The sequence below is a fragment of the Platalea leucorodia genome (assembly GCF_965183815.1).
Source record: "Platalea leucorodia genome assembly, chromosome: 8".
NCBI lineage: Eukaryota > Metazoa > Chordata > Aves > Pelecaniformes > Threskiornithidae > Platalea > Platalea leucorodia.
In genome coordinates, this window is record NC_138830.1 from 46,640,864 (window position 1) to 46,666,907 (window position 26,044).

The following is a 26,044-nucleotide window of genomic DNA, read 5'->3' on the forward strand; positions in this document are numbered from 1 at the left end:
TGAAAGCTTCTCCACCCCACCTCAAAATGAGGACTAGAAACATCTCAAAAAACCTCACTGAGATTCTCATGTCAATGAATGACAGCCACAAAAATTTATCATAGCACTAGGAAAATATTTGGAAGTGTGTTTTCAAAAGGCTACTGTTCTTCAAATGGAAAAAGAGTATCACACCACCACTGTCCAACAACCCAACTATTTCAAAATATTAAATTCATTAAGCATTTTATTACTGTGGTCTCCATAAAATACATAATTAAAGAACTAATATAAAATTGCTTGTCAATGTAAATATAATTTTAAGAAGGCTCTCCCACAGTCTCTGCTTTTATTATGAAAGTTATAGAAGCAATTCTAAAGTCCTCACTTAATACTACATCCAGTATTAAAAAGGTCTTTTTCAAAACTGTTTCCACTCCCATCTTTCATAAACTTGTGGGAACACACTATAGGTGGTTTTAGTTGTGTAAGAATATTCTTCATTACTCATAAAGAATGAAAACCAAGTATGTATCAAAGTAAATCCATACTTGACACCATTTTAAAATCCTTTCTTCATTGGGAAAGGGCTCCTGGAGTACAATCACTGATACAGGCTGGAGATGCATGGTAATTTGTGCCTTAATTTTGGATAAAGCATGTAATAAACATTCTACTAAGTCCAAACAACCGTTTTAACATACAATAGTTTACATGCAACGTTCAAATTACTCAATGAGCATCTGAAAAAACATTTAAGCTCACTGAAAATGTAGGTTTTTTTTTTTTAAATTTCTGAAAGGAAATCTGAGAAGGATTTCTGAAAAATAATGCCTTTTACCTACAGCCCACCAGCATCATCAGGTGAAGTCATCATAGTGCTAACAGCAATACTGCTACTACTGCTGTCAGTACTGGAGCTTAAAGAAATGAACACTGATCATCACAATGGCTGATTAATTGTTTTATTTGGTATTTAAAAATACAGTTATTAAATTAATTTTAAAAAATAATTTAACAATTCAAATATTAAGTATATTAACATGATCTACAAGAATATTAACATGATCTGGAAAACATTATATTTAAACATAAAATTAGTGACCAAAATAGACACGTGCCTTCTAACTCTCTGCTACCTGCCACAAACTTCCACGACACATCTGCTTCAGCCCACATGCAGCTTCCCTGCCAGGGGAGCCTGTAGCCCACTATGAAACCCACCTTCCCGCAAGAAGCCAGACACTGCTGTAACCAACACCTCTCAAGAATCACAGCCAGGAATCTTCTGTTTGAACATAGATCTCATCTAAGATACTCCCACATATTCACTACTTTCAAGTTCTTCCAGCCCCAGTGGAACCGTCACACAGTGGCTATGGCTCAGCCAGACTGATTCTGGACAAAACTCAATGCCCACTACTACTCCATAATCAATATTATGGAAACAACTCTTTCCACACAAGTCTCAGGAGAAGGCAAGCGAAATTATTACTTCGGCAAAAAGTTGATAAACACCACAGTAATAGACCCCCACAGAACAATTAACTGTTTGGAAAGCACCCTGCTGCTAGGCCCTAAGATCTACGGCTCAAACTTCCACTATAGTTCTTTACTATGTTCTCCATTTACAGATAACACACCATCTTCCACATTTTTTCCCCATGAGGCAAGCTCTGACAAAAACCTGAACTTGTGTATACTCTGCTCCTGAACTACTGATGGCAGCAGAAAGTGCAAATCGCTACTGCACAATCAAACAAAACCGCTAACATGCTTTTGCAGGAAGGATTGCAATCCATTCCTGTTCTCCAAAACATTATATGGAAAAAAAAAAAATAGAAAACCATGTTCCTACTGCTACTAATATTCCTTCCTTCCAAGGCTCTGTAAGGATCTTGCTCTATTTCTAGAGTGATTCTGTTAGGCAATTACAACTTCTATATTCTGGATAAGCCTACAATATCTATCTGTAGAAGCCTCTCAGGGAACACTACAATGAATAAACACAGGCATGCTACATTTATTTTTTGCATCTTCTATTCAAAAAAAAACTATTACAATATCAAGTCTGTAGTTACCTGCAAGCTTTGAACACTAAAAATGTATCTTACTGTCTTGCTTTCAATTCAACAACATTGGTCCTATTTTCAATTTTTTTTTCCTACATTTAGATTCACTCCCTCATGCTTAAAAACCACACTATTAGAGATGCATCCTTAATACACACTAAGGTATTCATATATTTGGTTTTATCCACAGTACAAAATACATATTTCCTGCATACACCTAACAATACCTGTTATGTGCATATTACATGAGGTATGTTCTCCTTTATTAAGGGATTTGAATTTCAATGAGTCATTTTCTCAAAATTTCCATTCCAGAAATAAATAATTACCCTCCTTCGAAGTGTCCAGTAACACTATGCAGCTGGAACAGACCATACCACTTTTTGCCTTTATTATTTTATTAGGATCAATGCACACTACAGTCAGAACTAGGACTAACCACAATCAGAGTATTATTTGATACATCAAGGGATTTTTATCCTAACTACCACTCACGTATTGCTGTGCAACAGGAGAGTTTAAGCAGTGCTTCAGCTGCATGGAGGCTAAGACTCAAACCAAACTGAGTTTAGAACAACAGGAAATCGTTCACATTTTCAGCGCGGCAGATTCCTCTCCCCATCTTTCAGCTAACATTCCAATCCTCACTGTGTAATACATACAAACAGGAGAGTTTTAAATGTGAATTAAAAAGTGTGAAGCAGGAAAAAAAGCAGTAAAAGTAGGAAAAAAATAATCACAGGGAGGAAAGAAAAGGAGAGTGACTGGATTCAGCAGCGTAAGAAAATTAGATGATTGTGGGCTTGGCAATAAAACTGATGGTTTTCTTTACAGTGTATCAATATGATGATACTCAAAATTGAAATTAAACTGTATTTTAGGGTTCTCAAATGCTATTAGTAAGGCATTCTGCTGCTTTTTGAGTTGCTGCATGCATATCAGCGAATAATTTTAAACAGTATAGCCACTTGTAAAATGGAGTCTTATCTCCTCTTACAGCTAACGTATTATTCTCTGTCTGGAATAGAAAGTTATTCCACAGACTGCTTTTCATATCTTTCAGGTGATTATGCCGGCATTTCTTTGCCTCTGAAGCTGAAACGCATAGACTCCATTTACATAGACATTTCTTTATCCATATTTTGGACAAGACAATGGATTTTTATTGGTCAGATGCGGTACTTATTCACTACTAATAAAAACAATTCCAATGTCATATTAAGCAATCTATACTAATAAGTTCCTAGAAGATAACTACTCAAGAAAAAACATCAATGAAAAAAGCTTGTGGCATCTAGGTTTTTACCGCAAACCAGTGCCATAAAAATCTGAGTATCTTATCCTCATTTGTGTCAGATTTAAGCTTGTTATTCATAAGTGAATGGAAAGTTTTTACCTAATTATTTGTTAATTCTAAAAGATTACATTGAGTAATCTCAATGATTACTCATTGAGTTCATGACTATGAGTAGTTGCTTTGCTGTGTTTCTTACCATAGTCATCAATATGAAGGTACTTAACAAGAAACCAAAACCTTTGAACAGAGAAAAGAAAACAAACACGAAAAGAAGAAAACAGGAGGGGCATTCCAGTATAAGTGTGAGTAAGCCACAAGTACCTGCCACACAACCTACAGCTTACCACCAGTCCAAGCGGAGGCAATGCCTTCCATATGGAAGAACTTTAAGTAGCAGCTTTAGAAAAATAAAAAATAATATCACCAGTGAAAACAAAAAAAAAAAATTATTTCCTTCACACCAACTACAAAGCATCAATTTCAAAGTATTACTACTTAAAATGCTGGTTCTTACCTAAAACACAGAAGGTCTTATCAGTGCTGGAATAAACAACAGTTCGAAGACAAGGGTATCTTGCATTTGAGGACACGTATTGGTGTACCTGTAAGTCAACTTGTCAAATGCTTCCCCTCTCAGGGATATTCTACAGCTGCAATTACTATTCCCGGGGGGGGGGGGGGGGAGGTCAGAATATATTGAGTGGGTCTTCCGAGAGCACCAGGTTTGGACTATTTCAGATGGAGTACTGTCCCTCACAACACCGTCTTTTGGCCAAAATGCTATCTGCCTGTGACAGTGCAAGGTAAGTGAAAGTCAATGAACTACAGGTCTTAAGTCAATGGTGTGATGTAAAAGAAGAAAAAAAACCCTCACAACACAAACCTTTAGGGACAGCTAAATAAGGGGTAAGAAGTCCACTAAGTGAACAGTGCTTTGAGGCACGATCAGATTGTTCACATGCTACCAAGCACTACAATCAATATTCACACATATCTAGTTGCATAATATTTGCTCCAAGTCTATTGTTCCAAGTTACACCAGTTTAACTTTGCTCACATTAGGATTCATTTTAGAGAACAATATTTAGCATAGACATAGCATGCAAGATGCCCTGCATTCATATTATAATATATTCTTCAACACACTGAACAACTGGATCAAAATACAGCATACCTTCCTATCTATGCTTGTAATTACGAGGACTGCATCACTTACAAAACCTTAAGTTAGACTGAAAAGGAGCATAATTATGTAGTGTAGAAAATTTCATAAACTATACTTACCCTTGTTTTTCTTGATATATCATTTAATGTGCAGTGAAAAACAACCAACACAGCAGAGATGAGTAATTCACGCTCCAGAACAGAATATATCAAATAGCATGTGCAAGGAAGACATAATATATTATTTCGCTGAAACCACAAGAATTTTTGAAAAGACACCGCCTCATCTGTGCTAAAACAATTTCAGAACAAAATACAGATACAACTTTTTAGCAGAAAGTCACTGAGTGAAATACATAATTTTCTCTTGTTTCAGGATGCAACTGAAAATATCCGTAACAACACACTGTATCAGACAGAGAAAAGCATCCACTGGCTGTACCGTGAAGCTGAAAAAGCCCATAAAAATGTGAATGTCTCAGGAAAAAGAACAAACAAACCACAACTTAACGTCAAGTCAAATTTTATCAGTCATATTAGCAGTAGTCTTCTCCATCTATCACAATGCACAAAGTTGAGGGCCATGAAGGCCTTTCAAGTGGAACAAACACATAGCAAAAGGTGTTGAAACACAAGAGAAGACAGAGTCTAGACAGATGTTTTCCATCAATAATCCCACAAAGTGCAACAGATGAAGAAGCACACATTAAAACACAAAACAATTAATAAGAGGGTAAGGACAGGCGATTCTGAAGAGACCAACAGCAACATGCTAATCTATAGATATTTCCTCAGAAACTGACTTGAGAGGTTTAGTTTAAAACACACTAAATTGTTACAAAACCCCCACACGTCAATGTATTGCACAAGCAACAAACCCTGTGCAGCTCTTTAAGAATAAATTAAACTCAATATATTGTACCTTTAAAGCCAGAGGAGCTATTCAACCATGAACTCTGGCATCTGTAAGCCACAGCAATTCACACACCCAGTATTCAGTCCAACAACGTGTCTGATTAAAGCATACTCTTCAGAAAAGCATCCAGAACCAAAGACACCATGAAAGGCTTTGGAATAGTAACTCGCTGACATCTGACCAGCAACAACTTAAATAGCGTTAGAGATTCAGTGATAAAAACCCCTCCTGATGCTTGAAAGACAGCATCTATGATTTGAAAGGGACCTCCGTTGCCCTCGTGGTCACCGTGATATGGAAAGAGAAGGCAGAGTGAGAGAAGAGCTAGAATCTTTTAACACATGTTCAAGGGAAACATAATTAAGAGGCAAATCATGGTCTGTTATTCATTTGTCTGACTGCATCAGCCAATCCTAATCAAACCTCCTAAAACCCAAATGTTCCAGAAACTAAAATGGAAAAAAAGAAAAAAACCTCTTTTCCTGCTGTCTTCAAAGGAAGAAAATGCACTTTTCCCAAAAAAACATTTCCCTAAATCTTGTGTGTCAACTACAGATTTACTCTATCATACCAATCCATCACCACAAAAATGTAACATTCCTATATAAAAACAAAAAATGTATCATTAGTGGTTTTCAACAGATTTCATGTCCAGCAACATCTGCAGAGCAATAGATTTCACTTAACCAAACCAGGATCTTTTCAAACCACAAAACCAAGCAACAGATTAATTTCAAAATAGCACAGGTCAGATGTACCACTTTTCCACACGGATAGAGCAGTAAGCACACTTGACCAAAGACTGCCAACCTAGACCATATGCTGTCCCATGACCCAAATTACTATTTCAGTTTTAAGACCAAATATAATATGAAAGATAACATTCCAATTAGGGTTGATAACTAGGATCAATATATACGTTTGCTAAGAAGAATTTGTGTACAAATCCACGTTAAATTCATGGCGAAATTTTATATAAAGTTTGCTAATTACAGAAGTTATTTTGTAATAACTTGTCTAAAACTTTACGATACTCAGTCCTCTTTGGACCTGAAATGAGGTCAAAGTGCTGAATTCGACATCACAATCTGTTGCCCTGGAAATTACTGCAATGTGTTTAAACAAAGAAGTTTATTATGAGATCTAATAGGATTGCTTGAGAGAAAATCTTTTCATTCTCTTCCTGAAAGCAACACAAGACTGACAGACAGGAAGCTCCCCGAGGAAGGACTCTTCCAACATTTTAATACAGAACCAAGCACATTCCCAATAACAGTATATGTGCTCTTTTCTTCAGGGTTTTGTTCTAATAATTGGCATTTCCTTCCAGCACCTCATACAGACTTCCATCGGCATGGAAGTCACTTAAGAGAAATAAGCCACACAATTAGAAGTCCACTTACACTTGCACTGATTTAGGAAATCTAATTTTTAGTTAACCTACCCTGCTCTTCTATACATAAACTTCAGCAACATCTCTTCAAAAACAGATAAAACAGAAGTGCAATACTACCAAAACCTTAACCTTGCTTGTGTCATGACTTGTGTATCTACACTGGTAGAAAGACAATTTATTTGTACTCCACTATGAGTTAGTGAAGTACACCCAGTTTGCTCTCTGTAGATGAAGAATGTATGAGTATCCACTCCGCTTTCCTGCTGACAGCAGCAGCAACTCAGCAGTCTTGATGATTTCATCTGCACTACTCAGAACTGAACACAGTAAAACAAAATTCTGATCACTACCAAATCTTAGATTTCTTTTTCATTCTCTTTTACTTTTTATTAAATAAATGAAAGGTTTTAGCTTTTCTAAATGATACATGCACATTTAGCAGTAGACCTATTTTTCAGCACCATACTGAAGTTTTTGATTACATCACCTGCTTGTAAAGGTTCATCTCATGTAGGAAAATGGGTATATCTTATTACCTTATTATTTAAATATTTGCAAACTGTGTTGCTTAGCCAAAAAAACCACAAATATCTAACTACGTCTTTGATAAGAGGCTAAATAAAGTTTATTCTGGAGCTGTGAACCATGCACTGATGAAGCTGGATTCTGTAACAACATATTTGCACAGTTTTAGTTAACACTATTCTACACCACCTGGCCTTCAATTTCTGCTTGGACGAAGAATTGCAGACCACTCAACAGCAGGCAATATTGCTATTCTTCCCTCCCACCAAAAAATCTCCTACCCTCAGGATCTTTCCATCTTTTACCAAACACAGGTGCCTTTAACAAACAATGAAAACCTGCATTCATTTTTACCTTCATTTGACAAACGTGGTTTCTTTTCAGCATTTGGAGATGATGAACTCATTCTACATTGAAGTTACCCTGCAAGATGCATGCAGAACATATAGATCTGGAAGAATGCAATTTTTAGGTAGCCTCTTCCTCCTTGTATTCTTCCTCCTTCTACATAATACCATCTGCTGCAAGACTTGCAAATAGCGTTCTGAGAAAAATTTTGAAATACTCAAAGAGATTATGTTCCTCATATCTTTTGGAGTCTGGCATAGAATTACATTTATCCAAAGTGATCTTTCCCCTGTGATACTCAGTCTTCTACTCAAGCTGTGAGGATGCAGACACAAGAAAAGTCTTCCAACAACAACAAGAGTGTTTCTGTGTTTGTCCTTTCTAGTCACTAGAGCTTTCACTCGTTTTCAGCATTTCTGTTATATGATGGGCCACATAAAAAGAATGTCTAGCTTCTTCAGGACGAGACTGCCAGCTTCAAGTACTTTTAAGGAACTTTTTAAAATATTACCTGGTACTTAGACTCTTAGGAAGCAACACTTAAATGATCTCCAGATTTTTCTGGAATGTGAGCTGTAGACATTCAGGTGCTTTATCTTTCTCCAGAGAAGCTCTTGTGCTGGGACTCAAACTGTTCTTCTTAGGCACAACCAGCCAAGTTCTGTAATCTGTACAGAAGAACGGGAAGTTCAACTTTCACAAACAAAAAAAAAATACCTAGGAACATTGCTCTGAATCTCCTGGTGTCAGACAGACCATGTGGACGTGCTTCAAAGGATCTAATTTTACCCCAGTAAATCCATAGGAATTCCCAATACCATCCAGAAACTCACAAACATACCAAGTTATCATAGTGAGGTAATCTACTTGGGAAACTAAAAACACTCAGTTACTGACAGGATTAAAGATGCATTTCATTGCTAGATAATTCTCACACGAATAAATCACACTAGGGATGCCTGTGGAGAAGTAAGTGGAGAAAAAGGTCCATCACGGTCCTTTCTTCCTACTCTTCTCCTACTCTCTCCTCTACAACACATTCCATACACTGCTTTAAAGTTCCCAAAATACAGCATGTTAGAATCAAGCATTAAAGAATCAAAATTAAATATTATTTCTATCAAGGGAAACAAACTTTCCCTTACGTTCAGAAACTGTTTAAGTTGAGGAGTTTTGTTCCAGTCCCAGATTGCAGAATACACAGCACAGAGCCTGCGAGGAATTTTCTGTCATTGGACTGTACCATTTAAATGCCAACTTTGAGTCCACAAGTAAAAAAGAATCACACCTAAAACACTGTTATGAAACAGTCAGTTGACACATTCCCTTATAACTTTCTAACCAACACGCATGTAGTGTCAGGAAAGAACAAAAATAGAATATCTAAACCTGAGAAGGGGTGGCTGACAAGGTGGTGGAGGGACCTTCCTGTTGAAATTTTCCAAATAATCTGTCTTTTGCAACACTATTGTACAGAAATGCTTACCAGAAAACATTAGCATCTAACAAGTACCCCACTGAAACGTGACTAGATAAAACAAAAAGAGTCACATTGACCAAAAAAAACCCAACCACTTGAAAAAGCAGAAAACTGTTAGAAAACCAAGAAACAAAAGACCACAAAGAAGGAATACGGCTATCTTGCAAGACAATGAAAATCTAGCTAGCCTAAACCAGAAAATATGCATCAGTCATTTCAAGGAGAAAATTTTACTAAAAACATAAGCAGGAATTGGTCACAATTTAGAGAGGTATTGTAAAGATGTTTCCTAAGGAATTATTTTCTCTGATGTGACCCTAACAGTAAAAACATACAAGGTAAAAATATGTTTTAAAAAAAACATGGACAGCTACTTTAGAGCAAAAACTTCTTAAAAGTTTTTGGTTTGTTTTTTAGCTAATACAGCAAAAATTCTATATGCTAGTGCTACCATGTTCCCCTATGAGGGCTTTCCTTAGAAGGGAGAGTATTTATTTCCTTTGTGAAAATAGTTCTTCAAAGCAAAGCCCTATAATACACACTTCAAACTTGAATTGTTTTAATAAAAAGCTGTAATAGGTGCTTGCCCTGATAAGCTGCCGTATGTTATCATTAGACTGAAGCCAATGCACCACCAATGGTATGCAACACCACAGCTGGAAAAACGTCTGACTTGCTATAAAGGCTCTTGAACATGCCTGAAAGCCTCACAGAGCCTCAGTTACTCCCACCTCAGATACACCCATACTGATCCTCACTCAGACATCTCAGGATTCCCCCAGCCACACCTGGAGTACTTCATATTCCCCTTTTCAGCCCTTTTCTTTCATTCTTCAAAGCTTAACCAGCACTTCTAGACCCTCTATTCTTCTGTTTCTCACACACACACACCCCCACACACCCACCCACGCACCCTTTCTCTTGTATTCCAAGGCTGCTCCAACCTGGGTCCCTGGAAGTCAGTTTGCCTCATGCAAAGTTTACGACCCTTATAAAACCACACAGATCAATCCCCCCAAACTTGTCTTAAGTAATCAACACACTAATCTTCATTCATTACAGCAGAGTAAGACAAGATTTGTATTTCAAGACCACAGTTCTCGAAATAATTTGTCTTGTCACATTAAAGCACTTCAAAGTGAAACACATCTCATTAACACCAGTGTCATCTTTTTAAAGTTTCATAGAAAAAAAAACTTAATTTTTTTTTTCCTTTTTTAATTACTGTTTTGGCAAAATTCAAGGACTGGACCAAAATGGTTCATTCACAGAACACTAGAAGACTGGGATCATATCAGACCAAATTAGCAATTAACCTGCAAGGCAGCATTTGTGAAACGAATGCCTCCTACTTCCCACACACACACCTTAACAGTGTCTTTGGGGGCAGAAGGGATGAACATCTAGACCTCTCCTGCCATAAAATTCTCGAGGTACGCAAACAGCAGAGGAGAAGAAACCCACGCAAAGCCAGAGACACAACAAAACACAACTACTACTAGCTTCTTCTTAGTGAGTTTGGAACCCATCTTTAACAAATTCTACTTAACTTTCAAAATATTTTTTCATCCTACCAGGCAGAACTTCAGATTTTACAGATATCACAAAACAGCACCTTCTGTGGTTTAGATCTGCAGTCCCCACATAAGCTTCCAGCATTGCCTTCAGCCACAGTACATACAAAATCTAAACGGAACCCAGAATACAATATTGCCTGGAGAGCACAAGATTGCCTGCAGCATGTTACTAATAAATTGTTGTTACCCAAAGGCCAGTGAAGGTTAAGAAACACTAATCCAGACATTATCACCAAGCTCTAGGAGGACCAGTGCGATTATAATGCAGATTTTGTCAAGCCTAGCAGAGCCAGTTGCTCTCTGAGCCAGCCCCAGCACAATGTTTTCTGATGAGGTTACCCATGCTGCTGGAAATGTCATCTTTCATGTATGATATAAAACCCCTTCTATAGCTACTAACAATACCCTGGCATTGTTTGCAACATGCAGGGTGTTGCTTTGGCTAACATCCAATTCCAGTAATAATATTCTATCTACCTACAGTAACCACAAGAAGATATTCTTCATTTTCAGCCCCAAGTGGTTTTGCAGCGCAGCAGCAAGCTCTTAAAGAATTGCCATACTTCAAGTTCTGCATTTCACTGTGCATTTATCTGCCTGCACAGATCAGGCATTTCTCTAGAACTGTAAAAACACCTTGAGATTACTGGGAATAAAGGAGCTCTCTTCATATGGCACAATTAGTCATATCAGCAGTGATAGCTATTTTGAGCAGCACCCATTAATCACTATCATTAGCAGGATTTCTGGTGTACCAGCATTCATTGTACCAAGAACAAGTCTTTTCCTATTGCAGTACTACTATATAAACAAAAGCAGCAGCACAATTTCTCTTGACACAATCCTGTTTTGAGTAACGAGAGGCAAGTGGCAGCACTTAAAACTACAGTCAATTCAGGGTATAAAGGGAAGCTTACTTATACCTTATAGAACAGCAAAAATACAGTTGTTTTGCTGCAAAGAAAAACCGGCCGTCATTTGTATGCTGGGGAAAAAGAGGTGTTGAAAAGTAATAAGTAGTGGGAAGAAGTGGGGAAAAAAGCTCTCAGGTTGGAGGCAACAGCAAAAAAAAACAAACACAGAAAAGATTCAAGTGGAAAAAGATTCAAGTAATCAAATACAAGTCAATGCCTAAGAAGTGGAAGAAACCTAGACTTCTCTTCTAAACATTTTTAGCAGATATTTTTGTATTACTTTGTATGAAGGATTATTTACCTGTTAATCAAATCTCAGAGTCTCGGAAAATACTTTCAACTAGAAAAATATACCCTGTATGCATTATTTCTGGTTTCCTACCACCCCTGAGTAACTCCTGATTCAGAATTAGAAACGCCGACAGAAGGATTTATGCCTTACACTGACCTAGGAAGCAGTACCACAAGATGCATGGACAGCAGTGGCTCCATGCTGCTGCCGGCCCAGTTCCTCACACCTCAAAGGTTCCATGAAGCACCAGAAACACACCTTCTTCACAACCATACATTAAATACTTAGAAAGTCCTTCCTTCCAGAAGAGAAAGTACAGAACAGAAAATAAAACCTTATACAAGTCTTGAACTTGGAAAAATAGCAATTCTTTACAGAAGAAGGGTCCAGCTTATCTTCTGTAGAAATGTTGCCTAGTAGAAGCCTCCAGCCAAGTGCAAAATCATGTTGATACACAACAACACATGCTGAAGTGCAAAATCATGATGATACACAAATAGCACTGATACACATACCAAGATCGGCCAACACGCCTGATCCCATGAGCTCCATACCAAAACCTTAATGTGGCTGGGAGCTACACAACACCTACCACATACCTCAGAGAGGGGAGGGAAGGGGAGCGTACTAAGGAAGCTTCAGCTGCACCTCGCCCACAGAGAACAACAACAGTTCCTCAAGAGCACCACTGCCCCTTTGCAAGACAGCACTGGGCTGAGAAAACAGAAACATCAAGCAACAATAGCCTTAGAACCCACAGCAACCTCTTCCCCAACCTCTAGATTTGAGATTATCCAACAGCCACACCAGCAGTAGCAAGATGCAGTGCCATTTTGGGAACCAAGCCTCAACCTTTTGCCAGCTGCATGTGCCTCCAGAGCCACCGGCTGACCGACTCTGAGGAGCCAAGCAGTTTATTGCAGCTACACACGACTGACATATGCCACTCTTCAAGACACCCAGACATCTGCTCCTCTATAAACCCAATAATGGTAATAATAATGGCCGATTTATACCTGTAACAAGGTTTATAATCCCATGTAAAACAAACAAACAAAATCTTTCAGCTTCTTCCAAATTTCCCAGCCAACATCCACCTGACAAACATATACCTGCCCCATTTCCTCTCCATTCAAACAAAAAAACCCCCAAAGCAGGAAGAAGCAAAGGTATACTAGCAAAGTTCTAAGCTGCAGCCCAAAATGAGTTATCCTCTTCTGCTTGCAGTTACCATATGCATACAACATACTAAGCACAAGGCCAGATAACAACAAACAGCACTTTCAGTTAGCATCAGGTGAGAAATCCGTACAAGCACAGCCCACTGCAGTGGCCGCCCAGACGGACACACACCTCCCCGCAGGCCTTCGGGCCGGGGGCGCGAAGAAAACCCACGGCGGGCACCGCGACGAGGGGCGCCTTCGGGAGGCCGAGGTTACGACCCCCCCGAGGGGGAGGTTCCCCCCGGCACCGCCCGGGAGGCCCGCACGGCCAGCGGGGCCGCCTCACCGCCGGCGGCGCCCGGCCGGGCCGGGGCAGCGCCGCGCCGCCCTGAGGGGAGGCCCCCGCGGCGGGGTCTCGCTGCCGGGCCGGGGCCGGGGCCGGCTGGCGCCCCGGGCGGCCGCGGGTCACTCTTTAGCAGGAAGGTGCGCAGGAATGCCCGCAGGCGCAGTCCCAGCCCCCGCCGCGCTCCCCGGGCTGCCCGCACACGGGTCACGGCGGCGGGAAGGGACGGGGGGGACGAGGGGGGGGGAACACGGCCGCAGCCTCGCCACCGCCCCGGGCCGCGCGCCCGCGCCGCACCGCGGCTGCCCCCGCCGCCACAGGGCCGGCCCGGCCCGGCCCCGCCGAGGGAGCGCGGCGACAGCCCCCGGGCCGCGCCCCGGGGCACCGCCGCCGCCCTCCCCCCCGGCCGGGGCTCCTCGCAGGCGGCTCCTCCCCGCCCCTGCCGGCGCCCCCCGCCGCGGCCCAGGGGGCTCCCCCGAGCGGCCGCAGGGCGCCGGCCGCCGTCCTCCGCGCCCCGTCCCCCTCGGCGCCCGGGGAGGGAGGAGCGGCGGTAACGCCGTCCACGCCAGCCCGCTGCCTCGCACCGCCAGGGCCCCGCCGGCTGGGCTGCGGGGCCGCCGCCGAGCCCCCGGCGCCCGCGGGCAGCGGCCGCGGGCAGCCCCCGCCGCGGGGCCGGGGGAAGGGCGGTCGGCGGGAGCAGGGCTCGGCGGCGGCGCTCACTCACCTGCCCGCGACAGCCCCCGCCGCGCGGCCAGCCCCGCGCTGTGTACTCCGGAAACGGCGGCTCCTCCGCCGGGCGCCGGGGAGGGGCCGGGCCAGGGGGCGGGCGGAGCCGCGAGTGACAGCGGGAAGGGGAAGGCGGGAGCGGCGGGCGGCCGCCGGCTGAGGGGTGAGGGGTGAGGGAAGGGCAGGGGGCGGCGGGGGCGAGGAGGAGGAGGAGGAGGGGGAGGGGGCGGGAAGCGGCGGCACCGGGGGTCCCCCGGGGCGGGGGTGTCGCCAGGGGCACCGGGGGTGAGGGGAGGCGGGCGGCGGGGTCGTGCCGGTGAGGGGGTGACAGGGACCGCCCGGGACGGGCCTCGGCTGCCAGGGGTGCGGAGGGACGGCCAGGCAGAAGAAACGGGGGGAAGGGGAAAAAAAAATAACCGGGGAATATTTTGTATGTGCTTAAAATAATGAGGTTTCTCATTCTGTTGTTTTGTGGTCAGGTGCAGTGTCGTTCCTCAGCAGAGCAATTCCTGGTGGAGATGGCCAGTGGCACCTGCAAAGTACTGTATTCCTCTTCCATTCAAAATCACTGCCTGGAGAAACTGCAGAATTCAACCCTGCTGTTAAATGGGTTTATTTGGGAATTAGGTAAAATGCACAAAAATTATCTCAAATTGATCCCTTGGACATAATTGTCACGGTGCTACCAGCTTTAAGCAATTGTTCAGAAACAGGCCTGGCCTATGATGGCTTTGCTGTGTGAGTTCAGTTTGTTATTATTTCTCAGGCTTAATGCAGACTTTATACAGAAAAGTTTGCTGTGCAATACGGTGTATTTTCAAATCCTATTTCTGTAGAAATAGTCTTCTTTTAATCCTGTCTTTCTTATTAGAAAGTGATTATTTTTTATTTCCAAGGCTTATTTAGGATCTTACATTTGAAATGGAACAAGCATTTAATAACGTACAGAAATGTCTGGTACAAATTAGAAAATAAGGTAACGTGTAATAGTAAGAGAGTAGTTAAAAATTGTTGGAATATACGTAAGCAAAAATTTCGTCTACAGGGCTAAGCATCCGATCATCTGGCTCTAATTCCCCCTCCCCCCCTCAAAAAAAACCCAAACCCCCACACTTGGATATGCTACTAATAAAGTGAAACTAACAGTAATTTCCACCAGTTTCAGTGCTGCTAATCAGAAAACTGTGGGAAGAAGTGAAATTGTCAATTTATTGGACACCTTCTAGCCGCAAGCTGGAAATAGTCCTCAAATAGTGTCTGTGGGGAGCTGCCTAGGAGCAATCTGTGGCTTTGTTTCCTTCTCCGTAACAGATGGTTGCTGGCAGACTGGGCTTCTCATCAGTGCATTCCCTCCGAACTTTTCTGATTCTTGCATGTCTACTAAGCATGTCTCTTCCTAGTAAATTTAGCCCTCAAATTAAGAGATACCTGGGAAATACTTGGAAAGCACGCAAGGGAACAGAAGGCTGTCATATTGTTGGCTCCTTCAAGAGAGGGGTGTCGGAGTATTCTTTGTACTGGAAGAGTGCAATAAAGGGCTGGAGAAGGTACCTTTTTTCTTTTTTCTTTTTGCTGCTTTTAACTAAGTGGTAGATGAAACATTGATTTAAAAAAAAAAAAGATAAAAAAGACTGATGGGGTTTCAACAAGTTTTTGATTGGAAGGAAGTATAGGTATGAAGTGGAAAAACTGAGTGTAGAGGAAGTTGGAAGGAGCTGAAGAGGAAGGGAAAGAGAAAAGAAAATACTGGGATGGATTTTCCTTCCTCCCAGATACTGAGCCTACACCTTAAAAGTAATTAAAAAAAAAAAAAAAACCCACACACAAAATACCTCCTGGTTTTTGTTTTTGTGTTGTTTGGGGGTTTTTTAAAGAATGAAGAGAGAGAGATTAACACATACAAATACACGTATTTTTAGGGATACTTGTATTTCCTATCCTTGGGAAGCAGGGTGGCCAGTCTGGAGCTTTTTAGCTGCAAGCAGCTCTCCAGGAGCTCACGTGTTGCTCTTGTGCTGAAGTTGTGTCACGTAGCCAGCGCAGAGCAGTGCCGGGGACTGTTGTAGAAAGAAGCAAACCATCAGGAGTTACTAAGGCAAACATTACCACTCACACTTGAGTCTAGTTGCATGTCCAGTCCAGGCCTGTCCAAAAAGAAATCTGGAATCCGGGGTGAGCTACTGACATTTCCCACCTGCAAGCTGTTCTGCTCTCAGAAACCCTTCTGCTCTCCAAGCCACGTACATTGCAGTTCTTCATCATATGAAGAGTGTGATATGGTGCTTACAGGATCACAACAATCTCCTGCCCTGATGAATAGCTGGCAAATTATATTGCACTAGCTGATGGCCATCCACCAGAACTTTTTCTAATAGTGCTGTAGGTTTTACTGACATGCAGTTTTACCAATAGGTCCCAAAACTACACAAGCCATGCTGATTAAAGCATACCGTATTCACAGGCAGAAATTTGTTCTACAGCCCTAGTCTTACAGTTCAATACAATGCACGAACATGTTCTTTCACACTATCAGGAGGTGTCCAAATCTGCTCCGTATTTTGTTATCCTAGTGATTTAATTGTATTCAGTGGATCTGTGCAGAATTTGGTTCTGTCAACACTAACAGTGGAGTTACACACAATAAGCGTATTTTTTATTTTGACTTGCTAGATTTATTTACATATTATTATCATTTTTTTACAGCGCTGTATAACAACTTTTAACACATAACTGTCTCTAAAGATCAGACATTTCATTTGAAATTTATTACAGATGACGTTTAAAGATTAAGAGCATTAAGGCACAGAAGACTGGTAAGAATCCTAGCCTTAAAGCTAATATGCCTTAACCAGATGGTAGCAATTTAAGACAGACTGAGAAATAAATAGGAAGTTCACACTTCCTAATATGAACAGAGTATGAAAACATTCAATTCAGCAGAAGTGCATAATAACCAACGCAGAATAAAGAGGAAAGTCTTAAGGACTAGAAAATATGTAGTGTAGATATGTATTGTGACATTGTACATTAAAATTGTTTTCCTGAATGCTTACAATGCTATATTTATACTCAATAATCTATTTTTTTATTTTGTGAATTCTAAATATTTTGGAAGATGGTAGTATGATTAACTATTTAGTGAAGTCGTGTGTAAATCAGCATAGAATAGATGTATTCAGGTATATTTACGATTTTCCTATTGATGTTACATACATATGAAAAGTGCTTTCCAAGACTTCCATTGAATAGGAAGGGAAGGAAACTGGTGCACTGTTTAAACAAAAAATGTAACAATGTTGTTTAGAGAGAGGGGAAACCACCTTTGAAATGTATTACGAGTGCAACTTGATGTCATGGGCTGTAGGAGGAAGAAACCATTAGCTTGGGAAAAAAGCAGCACTGGCACAATAACCGTGTGCAAATGTTAATAAGGATATGCGTATCAGCAAGGTGTGAGATAAGATTAGGAGGATGAATGTTAGTAATAAAATCCCTCAAGAGCAGGTTGTCTTGTTAAAGGAAAAAGGTAATTTACGGGAGATTCTTGTTTCTGTTAATCAGAGAGAGAGATGTTTAGGAAAAGGAAATGTGGGGAAAACGAGGGTGATTTTGGGAAACAGATTTGATCACTAATGTCCTATTGTATCAGCAGTGATTTTCCCTTTGTGGTTACTCATTACTGTGAATGCTGTAGTGATAGTATGTTGAAGTATAGGAAGAACAGCAGTAGTGTTGCATTAATATCTGGACAGTATATTTGGAGTTGGAGGGTGAGAAGTAATGAAAATGCAGGTTTAGATCTAGGTATGTTATACAGTTTGTACAGTATGTCGCAGTCCTTGGGGCTCGTAACCTAACTTGCTCTTGCTGTCTGAATGTTTGACAATGCAGGCATACACGTAGGCAAATAAGACTTCTAAAAATACATTTCACAAATCATCCATTCCAGCTGTCAGGGTGAGAACAGTCCTTTTGTCCTGCAGCCCTGGACAACTAAAATCCTATTTCAGACAAGTGAAATTTAGTTATTTGCTGCCTGACAAGAAAGCTGCTGACCTATGCTTTATACCCCTCAGTACACTGACCGACCATTGTGTCCAACCTGAGGCTTAAAATGAGAATTGGCCTTTTGCCCAGCTTCTTTGTAAACACTACCAAATGGCAAAAGAAATGCGTGGTTAGAGCCCCCAGCCTGCTGTTTGGAAAAATTCTTGCCCGTTACCTCCACAGGGTGAGTCCCACTTTGGAAAGAGTGAACATGACTGCCTATATATGGCCACGTAAAAATAAAAATAGAGACAATCACCTTTTCTTGTCAGACAAATCAAAGATCCAGGTCACCTTAAAAAATCCTAGGCTGCAAGCCAATGATACTGGCTATAGGGAAAATAAATATATATATATATATATATATATATAAATCTCTTAATCCTACGTGGATCAGTCCAGTTTTGAGCAAAGTGAATGGAGGCCATTGACTTCAATTGACGTTGGATGTGTCCCATGACCTTCTAGTTTATATATTTAGACTCCCCGTACTAATATTCTCTTCTACAGGTCTGATGTCATCACCATTATTATAAGCAGAACTTGTCACTTGATTGACAGCAAATAACCTTCCCAAAAAGTAGCCAACGAGTAAGAATGTTTTGTAAGAGTGACATATGATCATGACTGCCTGCAGTCCATTTTTGCTTACAGGCAGTGGAAGAATTTCAGATATTTTTAAGGTCAGTGTCCCTAGTCCAGAGATGAAGGAGAAGATGTGTTTGTTTTTAAATTGCTGTTCTGCTTAAGAAGCTGTCTTCCAGTTGTGCTGAAATGGGGGACTAGACTCTGAAATCCTTTGCTGGTTGTGACCAGCTAGATGGGCACAGAAATGGAGTACTCCCAACTACATGCACAAAATGGTCATTGGCATTTCATATTTTTGCTTCAGGAAGTCAACTACTTAAACATATGTATAATTTTTTTTTTTAATGTCTGGTGATTCAGATGTCTGGGATCTCATTTTGCTTGTTTTCTTGAAAACTTTCACAAAAAGGAATCAGCTTGCAAAACCACAAAAATGTACTTCTCAGCCAGCTGTGGTAAAAGAGTTTGCATGGCCATCTAAATACTGGAGAAGTTTTATATTTAAAAAATTTATTCTGATAAGTAGCAAACGATTATGAATTCATTATTAGTTAGTCATTAGCAGTTGGCTTAGAACTGTTCAAAGTATGCAGCAAATATGGAGGTGTTGAGAGAATATTTGTGAGACACAAAGAACTGTTGTTGACATTTTGAAATACTAGATCTTAGAAGATATAAAACAGATATGCTGTAAATGTGTGAATGAGAACTGGACTGTTTTTTTTTTTTTACTTAGAAATTAATATGGCGTTTGTAGTTTACATTCCATTGTAAGGTTGTGACTAAGAGTAAAATGTAATTCTGTGTAATTGACCCAACTTATTAATAGGGTATTTAGGGCTTCTAATATAATAGAGTCTAAACACTGTTTAAGTAGTGAAATAAAATTTAGAATTAATTCTAGAACATTTATAAACAGGTATAGAAACATAGTATCCCTTCTACTAAATGTTTGAAATTAGAGGCTACTTGCCAAATTATGTTTTGTTTGTTTGACCTTGTACAAGTGATTGCAATAAGGTGTTACGTATGTTTCAGATAACAGAATTTGACTTTTTTAGTAAGTGTCTTATATTGGACACATAATTCTTATTTTAACAGTCTATAGTAAACGTTACCATATGAATGGTGAATTTTACATTATTTGTTTTAACTTATGTTTATATAAATACACAAAAATTACATATGTTTATAAAAATATATAAATATTTAAAGTGGTCTAGAAAGAAGCCTAAATGGTAGTTTTAAAGAATTTCCATGTGATAGTTCCTGCAACACAGGATTGTTGCAGGGGGACTGAACAGGGGACCAAATGCTATTGCATTGCCTTAGTTTCTGTTAGGGCACTGTAACAAAGGCCACTTAATTTCAACTGCCTTACTGGTACTGTTATTACCCTTTGCCTATACAGATTATTTTGTATTGTGGAAAACTGCCAAATAAGGAGTAATTTTGTAATGGAGAACATGGAATTGTGAAAGTAGGCTGAACAGAGATAACAGAGAAACATGTAAGCCAATAGCTCATGGTTCAATCTTTGCTAAATTACTTGATAACATACAGAAAAGTGTATTAGATAAAGCTGTGATCTGATGCAAGGCATGACGTGTGAATGAACTAGTCTTTTCTCTAGAGTTTCCTCGTTAATTACAGAAATACTCAAAGGCCCCGACTAGGATTGGGATTTAAGTAATCCACTTACAGGAAGGCATTTCTCAGGAACAACAAAATGAGAGACTGACAAAGCTTTCTTCATAAATGACTCTTGCTAAACCCCTCAATACAGAGCCTCTTTTGGGTGCCCTGTCCAAACCAGTCCAGGTCTCCTGGTGACATCATGAAATGTGAGACGCCTATGAGCTAGTCTTTGGCCGCGACGGAGCTTTGGCCACCTGTCTGTCCTATGCTTGAGAAGATATTCAGGATGTTGACAGAGAGGAGTGGGACTTATCTACTCAAACTTGGCAACCCAGTCTCATCTGCTTTCCAGGGGACCAGTGCAGCTAGCAGTGCTTGATTGGCTGAGTACCATTTTCCTCTGGCTCCAACAGGAAAGCCAATGTAGCTGACCTCAGTGGCTGGTTTCAGGTTCTTGATTTGTTTAGTCAGCTTCTAGTGCTGTCATACTTCGTCTGTAGCTGCAGCCAAGAGTGTATTTGGTTTGCTTGCATTGTGGCCCACCACCTGGGCCTGGTTCTCCTTGATAAATCTGACGTCAGGTTTGAGGAGCATGCTCTGCCCATCACTAAGCTAAAGCTGATGATACAGTGCCCGGTGATTTTTTGTTTTTTTGCTTGCTTTTTAAACTCCCTCAGCCAAAATGGTACACAACTGGCTGTGTTACTAGATGCAAATATCCTGCACTGCTGGACACATGCCAAGGATGCAGGAGCAGGTTTCAGTGTTCATGGTTCACTCTACTGTTGTCTTTTTCACAGCCCAGAAATTCCTTGGTTGGGTATTCATTTGCTTGAAGTTTAAGGGCTACCAGCAGTTATTTCGCTGGCATTCCACAATAATTTTAGATCCTTCACCATCTTCCAAATGCACCAGGGCATCTAAGGCAGATAGATGCCCTTTATGCCTGAGTAGGCTAGTTAAAGGTGCTCTCTGCATCCCCTGTCTCTATTTCTATGTCCTCCTTGTTTCAAGAGGGACATGCAAACCTCTCTGCTAGGCTTTGGCTCCAAAGCTCCTGATTCATCTGTCATTAATATAAATTGTCTTTAGCTTTGTTGAAACTGATAGTTGTGGTTCCCAGCTCTTTCGCATGACATCTAATCAATTACAGTATTGTAAAAGGAGGTATAAAAAGCTACCAAGTCTGTATCGGACTATTGGATCACAGTTCTCGCTGGTGTCAGAGGCAGGAAACAAAACATCAGTCCCACAAGAACTGTGCATATGCAGTATGCAACTCTTGTGTAAGTTGTCTTATCTGTTGGCATGAGGGACCGTCAGACAACAGCCCTATGGCAGCAACCGACAACTGAGGTTTATGGGGAAGAAAGATTTTCAGCTTTCTGTGTGCACTGCTATATAATTCAAAGAAGCAGATAAGCAGTACCTACAGGTGTGTGTTTTTTTTAATTTCACACTGATTAATCAAGATACTATAACCCAAATATATATACTTCAGATCCTTTTAGGCACACAACATCAAGCCAACAGTTACTAAAAGGGAGTAGTAAAACAACCTGTAGGCCATACAAATTCTATACATCAGTTGTTTTCTGTTGTTGGATTTTGCATATGTTAGTTTTCTTTTGGAATTCCAAGAGTTAAAGTGGGGAAATCATATGATACAGATCTTTTAAAGTGTCCTGGTTTCAGCTGGGATGGAGTTAATTCTCTTCCTAGTAGCTGGTACAGTGCTGTGTTCTGGATTTAGTATGAGAATAATGTTGATAACACACTGATGTTTTAGTTGTTGCTAAGTAGTGCTTACCCTAAATCAAGGAGTTTTCAGCTTCTCATGATCTGCTGACTGAGAAGGCTGGGGGTGCACAAGAAGCTGGGGGCACAGTCAGGACAGACTGACGCCAACTGACCAAAGGGATATCCCACGCCATATGGCGTCATGCTCAGCACATACAGCTGGGGGAAGAAGAAGGAAGGGTGGATGTTCGGAGTGATGGCGTTTGTCTTCCCAAGTAACTGTTACGTGTGATGGAGCCCTGCTTTTGGGGATGGCTGAACACCTGCCTGCTGATGGGAAGCAGTGAATGAATTCTTTATTTTGCTTTGCTTGCACATACGGCTTTTGCTTTACCTGTTAAACTGTCTTTATCTCAGCCCACGAGGTTTCTCACTTTTACTCTTCCGATTCTCAACCCCATCCCACCGGGGGGGAGTGAGAGAGTGGCTGTGTGGTGCTGAGTTGCTGGCTGAGGTTAAACCGCGACACAAAGTTAAGCTTTGATAGTGGTATTGAGTGTCAACACATTGTATATACATCTCAAGGATCTTTATAATTTCAAGAGTTGGAAGATGAGAAGGCAATAAATAATAGGATACAGAGCAGACTCTTTTTCCTTTTAGTGGGAGAATATTTCAGACATGGTGATGTAGTTGACAGATGTTCAGTTTAGCATAAAAGAAAAAGGAGAAGAAAAGAGATTGAAATGCATAGTCATACAGGAAATAAAAAACCTAATTAGTAAGAGAAGTAATTAGTAAGGGAACCTATTGTGAATTTATCACAATAAAGTAGCTTATGCTTAGCTTCCTCTAAGCAAGCTAAATACATGCTGCCTTTATGAAATAAAGGTAATATAGAATGATAAGCCCATCATTTTTGATATTTCACTAATGCTAGCTGTAATCAGTTTTTATCCAGCTCAAAGACAACCTTAAAACATGCCAGGAAATGCATATGTACATGCACAGGTACACACATGTATTTGTCTTATCTTTAATTGTTACCACAGATATTGTGAGAAATAAATGAATTACCTGTTTTTACAAAGATTGATATGATACAAATACACAGAGCTGATTTGTCAAATTTATCTTTGTTTTTCACCATACCGAAGGCTACAAATAGAAGAAGATGGTAAATAAACTGCAGTAGCATCAGGGTTTATAAATAGCATTCTGAGTTGGGGACACAATGCAGATCAAAATATTTTCTCTTCTTTACAACTTTGGAGACAATTCTGTCTTGTCATAGAGACTGTATCAGATAATAATCATAAAAGTAGTGAAAAACTTCTATTATTGCGCTCTTAAATGAAAATGTACAACATGCATATCTATCCCCCAATCTACTCAATACTGTTTCTAGAGAACAAATAATCTGTCGAGTTGTTGAGGTAACATGATTTGCTGTTTCCTGGAATAATTGCCCACAAACAAGCGAGCTTGACCCCTGTGCCAACTAACAAATGCTTGACTGTGTACGCAGGGTGACCCCAATGATGGTTTCGGAAAAGCAGGATTTGGGGATTAGACACATTTGTCCCTGACAGTTGTTGTGTTTTTCTCCTCATATGGATTAAGTAACATACTGACAGTCTTCAGAGTTGCTGATTTTGGCCTTCTGATTGCAAGTTCCATGCAACTTTGTGTTTTGCTTCGTCTCACGATTCTAGGAATGGTGGTTTCCTGAGAAAATCAAGGTCATGATACTTTGGGACACTCTCTCATGGTTTTTGTGTGTCTAGAGTTGGCAAACCAGCACAGTACATAATAAGAATGAAGTTCAATCTGTAGTGGTTTTATACCCTATGGTTTTAAGAGTGTGTAATCATTTTTCTGAAAATATATAAACAGAAATCTTTGTAAAGCTCATTTCTCCAGCTGTACAATGGTATACATGTAATTTGGGGATTTCCAGCCATAACTATAGTAGCAGTAACAAAAGACATTTAAAGCCTGTTAGCTTCGGTCATGTTTTCACTTAATGATTTTAAAAATCGTGGTGCTGATCTTGCAGTGAGATCCATTTAAACATAGATCTCATTGAAGGCCCAGGACCTGCAGTTAATATGAGTCCATTCTGTGTCTAGTTGCACTCCCATTTTACATAAAATAAATGTGGCCATTTGTTTCAAGGTCAGCAATTTATGAATTAAGAATAATATTTGTAAATATCCTCAAAATCCAATTCAATAGGAGTTTGAAAACCTCAAAAATGCAAAGATCTGGAGAGTTTTCCCCCTGCAAAATTGTACGGTAGCATGAAGGATGAGGTACAAAGTTGTATCTGTAATTTAAGAGCCTGCAATTATTTGCGTTGTAGTCATTTGTGGCCTCTGTATGACCATACCCTTTTAAATTCAAGAAGTCTGGTAATACACACAAGCAAAAAAATACAAGCAGGTATTTCAAACAGAAGCTGTAGAAAGAAAAACATGTAGATCTTTTTGAAAAGATTCCATCTACAGAACTGGGATTTTAAAGAGAGATACTGGCAAAAGAACTGGGCTCATCTGATGAGCACAGGAAAAAAACATCAACTGGAAGGGTAGACATCTTCTAAAACAAAATCTACATTACCAGAGAACTTCCTTGAACTGAAACAAGCTGCAAGATGGGCTGGTTTCTTAAAATATTAATAGTAAATTTTGATGAGACATTCTCATGGTGCTGTCACTGATGCAAATTCATTAAATTGCAATGATAATAAATCTTGAGAGATTGAGTTTATAAATGAATATCAAAGGATTGTTTCTGGGGTTTTTTAAGACCCTGAGATTTGTTTGGCATGTAGCTGAACAATCATTTATCTTTGCTGACAGCCTGGTTTACGTTACTAGACTATGTGCTGCCGTACACCAAATGGCATTGTCCAATTGGGTTTTATTTTTAGGCTGCTTTGTAGCAGATGCAGACTGGCACATCACTGCTTACTCCAGTGATGTGTGTTACATTCCCAGCAGGAGCCCCACTGAGAGGGGAGGAAGGAAACCAGTCGCAGAAATGATAGCGGTGCAAAGCACAAGTCTCAAAACTCTGCTTTAGTGGGTCAGCGGCCAAGAAATGCTACATGTGAATGGTACTTTAAAGTTGTCTCTGCTTCCCATTAGGGACTCGACTTACGATCGAAAAATCACACATAGGAAATTTGCTAGAACTTTGAATTCATATGCACATTACCAAAAAAGTGTAAGTTAAAGTCACCTTCTATTTGATACTGCGAATTCCTGATCCTCAGACGTGCATGCTATTCACTGCAGCAATGATGGACATTAAAAGTAGCAAGCGTATTTTAAAGAATACATTCCAACAGCTTGGTTCTGCTGCTTTTAAGGTGAGCGGCAATCTTTGTGTTAAACTTAATGGGTGTAGATCCGACCCTATGACTGTAAAAAATGTATTTTTCTAGAAACCAAAGTAACTTAAATGTCTGTATTAAACCATTTCCATTGTGAAAAGTACTTTTAACCCTGGAAATATGTAGCATTTTCTCTAAATAGTATGTTTTAAGACCCTTCCTCGGTATCGTATAGTATATGTGCAAAATAAGTACAATATGTAATGTTTATATAATTATAATTACACGTAATTATAACAATTAATATTTAATTAATGACAATATAATGTACACTAAATATAACAATTACCTGAAAAAGTAATAGTTATGGGAACTGACATAATTCCACTAGCATAAAAATGAATTTCGCATTGTTTTCAGAGGAACCGTGTTTTACCTAACTGATTGGCTCACCTTATAAAAACAAGAGGCAACGATGGCTGGATCACAGACCTGTGAA

At 40.2% G+C, this 26,044-nt stretch overlaps 1 protein-coding gene across 2 annotated transcripts in view; it reads right to left on the reverse strand.

Annotated features, from left to right (window-relative positions):
- The window catches only part of GARRE1 (granule associated Rac and RHOG effector 1), a 63,080-nt gene extending 48,829 nt beyond the window's left edge, over positions 1–14,251 (reverse strand). For both annotated transcript variants that reach the window (XM_082320529.1, XM_082320534.1), the window contains exon 1: positions 14,191–14,251. The gene's annotated coding sequence lies outside the window, so the exon portion shown is untranslated. The remainder of the gene's footprint in view (positions 1–14,190) is intronic.
- Between the last annotated feature and the right edge of the window lie 11,793 nt (positions 14,252–26,044).